The following is a 7,384-nucleotide window of genomic DNA, read 5'->3' as shown; positions in this document are numbered from 1 at the left end:
AACAAAACTAAATTTAGATCTGGTTTATTTAAAGAACACAGCTAACTGGTATTTTAGTATATTAAGGATTAAATGCAGCATCTTTGTTGGCAACCCAGCCAAGTTCAAATGCACACTCCACCCCAAACCAGTGAGTGAATACAGAGGAAACACTTAACCTCTCTGTGCCAATGTTGTCCTCATCTTTATAAGAAATGTAACAGTGCCTGCCCCATGAATGTGTGAAGGATAAAGAAGTTACCGCATATGTGGCCATAATTTCACTGATTCATACATTGCAAGTGTTCTTTAACAGTAGACATTCAACTCTTGGAAGTCTCTAAATGACAGAAAAACTTTAATTATTTCAAAGTAGGAACTGTTGGTAAATGGAGAACATTGGATTTCGGTTGACATGATACATATGGTCCAACCTCCTATTTCAATGCAGGATCCTCTAGCTCAGAAGACCAATATCAGTTATTGAGAACTGAAAAAGATGCCTGTCAAGTATTTGGCACTAGGAATGATCTTCTTATTCCAGACTACAATCAGAGTCCTGGGGAATTTCTCTCTTCTTTACCATTATCTCTTCCTTTATTTCACTGGGTCTAGGCTAAGGTCCACAGATTTGATTGTCAAGAACCTGATTGTAGCCAACTTATTGGTCTTGTTCTCTAGTGGAATGCCTTTTACAATGGCATCTTTTGGGTGGTATCAGGTCTTCAATGATTTTGGATACACATTTTTTTACTACGTTCATGGAGTGAGCAGGGGTGTGTCCATTGGCACCGTCTGCCTTTTGAGTGTAGACCAGGCCATCATAATCAACCCCAGGAACTCCATGTGGGCAGAGCTTAAAGAGAAAGCTCTCAAGTGCATTTCCCCTTCAATTTTCTGTGCTGGGTCCTCCACATGCTGATAAATGTCATGTATCTGACGTATATGACTAGGAGTGGGAGCCACAAAAACATCACAAACAGAAAAACTGGTGGATACTGTTCTGCTCTTCATCATGACCAAACCGAAGATGCGTTATATGCAGCATTGCTATCAATCCCTGATGTCTTCTGTTTCGGGCTCATGCTCTGGGCCAGTGGCTCCATGGTTTTCATCCTGTACAGGCACAAGCAAAGGGTCCAACACCTTCGTAGGACCAGTCTTCCCCAGATCATCCCCTGAGTCCAGAGCTATGAAAACCACCCTTCTCCTGGTGAGCACCTTTGTCTATGTTGATACGCTTTCCTCCATCTGTTATGTGGTTTTGTCTATTTTTAATAATCCCCACTGGTTCCTTGTGAACATTACTTTGATAGTCACTCTGTGTTTCCCAACTGTCAGCCCCTTTCTGCTCATGAGTCAAGACTCCAGTGTCTCCAGGCTCTGCTTTGCTTGGATGAGAAATACAAAATCCCCTAATCTTATGAGAAATATGTAAACTGTGTGTATTCGCATCACGCTCATTTGATAATTCACTAATTTTCCTCAGAGTCCTTATTACAATTATGAGTGGGTGACCAGAGAATGTAAGCAGGACATGCTAAGCATCTTTGCCAAAGTAAACAATAATAGTATTTGTAATGAAATATTATATAATTATGATGATAATACTTATGTGATTGGAATTTTACTAACGCTTGCAGTGGAGGAGTTCAGAATTCATGCAATAATAAACTCCAGGTCCTGAAACAACCTGGATAATATGGAGAAGTCTTCAAGTTTGTAACTTAAATCTGTAACAGTGAGTTTCTCAAAATGAGCTAGGGATGGAATTTTAAGAAAAGGTACATGAAAATGAAACAGCATGTGGCAGGTGATAACTGAAACTGAAGCCAATAGAGCTGGAGTGGAAATTTAGTCAGTGACTAAAGTTTTTGGGAGCCACTTATGAGTTTTGTACATGACATCCTTGGAGAGTCATTTATTTGAAATATGATATTATTAAGGTTAGACGAGCATATTTAAACATTTTCAGGTAAAAAATGACCAGTTGAACTGGAGTGGGGCAAAGGAGAGCATAAAATTACATTTAAGATGATGTTTAAAGAACATCAGATGAGTGTGACAATTTTAAAAGACATGAATTGCACGAAATTGGGATCTGTAGAGGGCAGATTTTTCTCTCGTTTGTGAAGATGACTTGGGTATGTTGGCAAGAAAGAGATTTAGAGTTTTACACACCTGTCTCTAAAGTGATGAAATTAGTTTATGGTGGAGACTTCCATTAAATTTGGAGCACTGTAGGGAGAGCCATTTGAAAAGGAAAGACATGAATCCATTCTGTTTACATGGAGTTTGTGGCTCCTTGATTTTCAAGGAGCAAAGTGGATATTTCCACAATTTTAGGAGAGATTTTTATAGAGTTTTCTCTGTCTTACATTCTGAAGCTGATGCAAAGTATTGAGAACTGAACAATTTGAAAAACAAAAGAATTTTTTTTACCTAAAGGATACATATATATTGAATCTTGCACCACAAAGAGAAATCCGTATTTTTAGCTTACGTAAGACACTTAAATATTTACCACAAATTAGATCACAAAAGAAGAAAAAGAAAAAAATAAATATATATAGAAACACATATACCTATAATTGTGTATGTAAATATATGTATGTCTGTGTGTGATCTGTGTCTATATATATATATGTGTACATATACATATAAAGTTTTTCATGTTTATTATCCATCAATCAATATATTGGGTTGTACATTAAGAAAAATTTTAAATAGTAATAATTACAATATTGACAAATCTTAAAGTTTATGTTATCTGATGTATATATTGCCATGGATGTTGTTTAATTGTTAAAATTCCATAAAGTGTATTTCTCACTTTGGTACTTTAATTCTATTATTTGGCCATATCTCTTGAAGAAACATCCAATGAATATAGTAAAAAATGTTTGATATTTAAAGGAATAATTAGCCTATTTAAATTTAATATAGTAATTGATACATTTGGGTATCAGTAGCATTTATCTTCTTATTTTATCTGTTAACTTCTTTTCTATTAATTTTTAAATACAAGTCCACATTATAAAACTATTATAATTGACCCTTCTTCTTTGAAAGTTGTGTACTCATTATTGGTTAATTTTTACCTAGAAAATTCAGCATACATTTAAAAGCTAATCACAGTGTCATTTTATTTAATACTATTAAATTCCACCTTTACAATATAAGGACATTACAACACTAATTTTTTCACCATATTCCACCTTTTTGTTTGGTGATATGTATTTTAAAAATTTAAAGCCACATTGACAAGTTGTAAGTGCATAGTTCAATGAAAGTTCACAAAGTGAACACGTTTCTGTACTCAGTACCTAGATAAATAAAGGGAATACTGTCAGACCCCCAGAAGTTCCTCATGCTCTCTCCCAGTCACTGCTCCTCAGGGGAACCAGTGCTCTCACGTCTAACAGCACAGGTCACTTTAGCCTGTTTTGCATTTTATAGAAAGGAAGTCATAGAGAGCATCAACTCTTAATTATCTGGCTTTTGTGATTTCTTATGTTGTTTGTGAATTTATTGCTGCATGTTTTTATTGATCATTCATTCTTATTGCTGTATTGGATTCTAACATGGGAATATAAAAAAATTAATTTAATCATTCCATCATTAATAGGTATATGGGAGGTTTACAGTTTGGGACTACTGTACACAGTGCCAGTAAGTAGATTCAGGACATGTATTATGACACAAATAACAATTTCTGTTGACTATCTCTGTAATATTGGAATTGTTGGGTGACAAGTTTGCATTTATTTAGCTTTAGGAGATAGTGTCAAATAGGTTTGGAAAACTATTGTACCAATGTCCACACCCACTAGCAGTGTAGAAGATTCTTGGTTTGTTCACATCTTTGTGAACACTTTTTTTTTTAAATTTTTATTTTAGATTTGTGGTTAGTGTGTGATGGTACCAAGCAATGATTTTAGTTACATTTCCTTGATTATTACAGAAGTTCAGCATATTTTCACATATTTATTAGACATTGGGCAACTTGTTTTTGAACTACTTGTTAGTTTATTTTGTCCATTTTTTCTATTGTGTTGTCTGGATATGTTACCTTTCTTGATTCCCCTTTTTTCTCTCATGTTCTCTCTGTCTTTCTGTGTGTGTGTGTGTGTGTGTGTGTCTTGATGAGGAGAAAGTCTTAATTTTAACATAGCTTGATATTTCCTCCTTTATAGATAATGTTTATTATTCTGTTTGAGAAATATTTTCCTATTCTAAGACCATAGAGATGTTCTCCTTTGTTTTATTTTAGAAACATTATAGACCTTAAAAATTTAGATTGGCAATCCATCCAGAATTGACTTGTTGTATGTGTAGATAGCAAATTATTTTTTTTCTAAGCTAACAAATTTCAATTCATCCAGAATATAGAATGTTATTATTTCTTTTCATTGCTCTCACCTCTCATGGCTCACCTAGGTTAACATCACCTCTCCCTTGGATCTGTCTCTCCTGTGAAGTCTCCTGATAAATCTGTGTCTCTTCCTTCCTCCTTTAGTCTTCCACAACCCCACAGCATCACATAACCAAGGTGAGTCTTGGTATCAAAAATCTTAAATGAATCTTTTTATTCGATCAGTTATTCTCAAATTTTAAAGAGAAAGGCACACCCTATTAGGAGACAATTCTCCATGGGCCTCTCAAATTCTTTTCACATCTTATATCAGATACTGTTCTGGACTATCTTTCAAGGATTTTGATATAACAGCTTTGGAAGGAGGCAGTAGAGTCTATCTTGGGGGCAAGGGCTGATTAATTACCTGACCAATATAATGAAGATAATGCCTTCATCAGAAGCACAAGTTGAGCAAGTGTACTAATAACCCACATTAAATGATTGGGATTTGTTAAGCTTAATGTTCTCCAGATGTGACACAAACCTACTATGTGTGCAACATCCACCTGGACCTCTTTGCATGGCCCCCTTTGAGCTTGTGGGAGCAATGGGAACAGATGTGATCACAAAGCTCTTGATGTCTGTTGGGCAAAAAATAACAATGCCTTGACTTAATCACAGGAATCTCATGACTTGTGCCAGCATCCATGAAAGTGGCAGGGTAACTTGTTTGTCTGCAATGAGGTAAAATCTTATACCCTTTATGTTTTTTTTGTCAGTTTTGACAATGAAGATGGGATAGTGGCTGAGCTATACAACCAATAGCCTTTGTGCATTGTCATAGTATCAAAAGGAAGTTAACTTGTTGAGGTAGTGGGCGCCTATCTCAGTCTGTTTGGGCAGTTATAACAAAATTCCACAAACTGCATGGCTTACAAGCAACAATTTATATCTCTCCATTCTAAAGGCCAGAAGCCTGGGATCAGGTTGCCAGCATGGTCAGTTGAGGGCCCTCTTCTGGGTTTCAGACATCTTGTTTTATCTTCACAAGGCAGAAAGAGGCAAGAGAGCTCTCTCAGGCCTCTTTTAAAGGGCACCAACTCCATACATGGGGGCTCTGTCCTCATGACCTAATCACCTCCCAAAGATTCCACTTCCTAGTACCCTCATCTTGGGGGTTAAATTTCAATATATAAATTTTGAGGGGACATGAATCATAGCAAGACCCTTTGAAAAAACTCAATGTCCTGTTGTTGTTTTTACATCAGAATATAATAGGACTTGTTCTGTTGTATGCTTGGGATTTGCAATCCCATAAATGCCAGAAGGGATTATCCCAATCAGAGGGAGTTGGAGGTAGATAAGTGTTAGTCAGATAAAGTACCCTTTCACTTGCCCCTAGATGGTGGGTAAGGATTCAGATCAAGTGCCGCTAACCTGTGATGTGCAAAGTTTTCATTATGTAAATGATAATCTCTCGGTTGGAAAGTTAGAAGCCTCAGTCTCAATAGCCCAAGTTAAAAGTGACTTGCTCAGTGATCTTATGTAACTAAGTTTCAACTTCCCCAGAAGTATTAATCCAGGTGCAGGAGCTGGTGTTGGCCACAGCACATAAATCTCCTTGCTCAGCTCAAAGATAATCAGGGCTATCCCGTTATCTAGAACAACTTTGACCAGAAAGTCTAAGGATCTCTGTTGGGCATCTATTGTCTGAACAGCAGATTTTGTATATTCTCCTGAGTTAAGGAGAGATTTCTGATCATATTCTCACTTACATTTACTCCTAACCAAGGAAGTATGGCCTAGCCAAAGGAAGTGAATTCTGGGTCATGAACACCTTCTGGAAGGTCAATTTGAACTTGATGATATAGATCTAGGGGAGCCAACCCATGAAGTGTCCTATTTTTTTGTGTTTGTGGAAACTTAGGGGCACAGTTAGGAAATCTGAGAGGCATTGTCCCTCAATGCACCAGCTACATAGGCATTCATAGACCCAAGGAGAATGATAACCAGCACAGACAAAGACAAACCCTGTCAGGGCACAAATCATCGCTGTTAACATAGTACTGTTATGTAATCCATTTGCAGGGATTACTGCATTTACCCATTCAAGCCAGAGGTCAGTTAGTTTTTCAGTGCATACATAAAGAAAATCTCCTAGCCTGAAATAAAGAGTCCTTCTAAATACAGTGCAAAGATGGGTGCTGCCGAGATCTCTTAGTGAGTGGGGGCAGATCTGATCTCGATAATCATGGGAATGTGGCAGTGCAAATTTACTAAGATTTATGTAAGTAATTGTGTCTAATTGGACAAGTACAGTTATAATTGGAGAAAGGTAACAACAAAGCACTTTATGTTCTGATCATAAAAGTTGAGGTCAGTAAGAGACTTCTAAGGGGGGAGGTCAATTGTGTTTGCAGTGACATTGAGAACAGAAGAGAAATTGGTCACAGAATAGACTGGGGCTCTCCCCATCATGGATAGATTGGAATTTGTGATGACAAATCCAGCATCTTAAAGTTTACCCCCCTTAGCAATTGCATGGGAGATACAGATGAGTGTGTTATCTTTCCAGGCCGATGAGAAAATAAAGAAAAGGAAGAAAAGAAAAAAAATTTTCATGTTTAGTAAAAGTATGAAGTGTTGATCTGGTGTCTTGGGTGGAAGCATTCTACCTCAATGTCAGCTACTTCTCTTCCTTGCCAATTTGATTCAGTGGTCTCCAGCACTTGTACAGGACCAGATGTCAGATAAAGCATTCTTTAGCTGTGAGATGTGTACCTCAGAATTAATGCCTTCTAATTTTGCAGCAGTGTCAGAGTCAGGAGCATTTGGTAAGGTCCATTCCAACAGAGTTTGAGGGCTCTCTTCCTCTGATGATGTGTCCTGAATACCCAGTGACCAGGCTCCAAGCTGTGGCCAGCAAGATCCATTGAACCAGGATCCGGGAAGCCTTCTTTAACCTGTTGATGATAGGCTTTAGCACAAGATATTAAAGACTTACAGTTGCTGGTCATAATAGCCTGGTATATCAAAGGATCATCAGAA

The 7,384-nt window shown here is 37.2% G+C and overlaps 1 pseudogene; it reads left to right on the top strand.

Annotated features, from left to right (window-relative positions):
* The first annotated feature begins 432 nt into the window (after nt 1-432).
* LOC101399848 (vomeronasal type-1 receptor 4-like) lies at nt 433-1,417 on the top strand (annotated as a pseudogene).
* Nucleotides 1,418-7,384: the final 5,967 nt, after the last annotated feature.

This window comes from Ceratotherium simum, chromosome 33 (genome assembly GCF_057802395.1).
Source record: "Ceratotherium simum simum isolate JZ-2026a chromosome 33, ASM5780239v1, whole genome shotgun sequence".
Classification (NCBI taxonomy): domain Eukaryota; kingdom Metazoa; phylum Chordata; class Mammalia; order Perissodactyla; family Rhinocerotidae; genus Ceratotherium; species Ceratotherium simum.
Note: the sequence above shows the minus strand (reverse complement) of the source record. Positions and strands in the feature narration are given on the sequence as shown.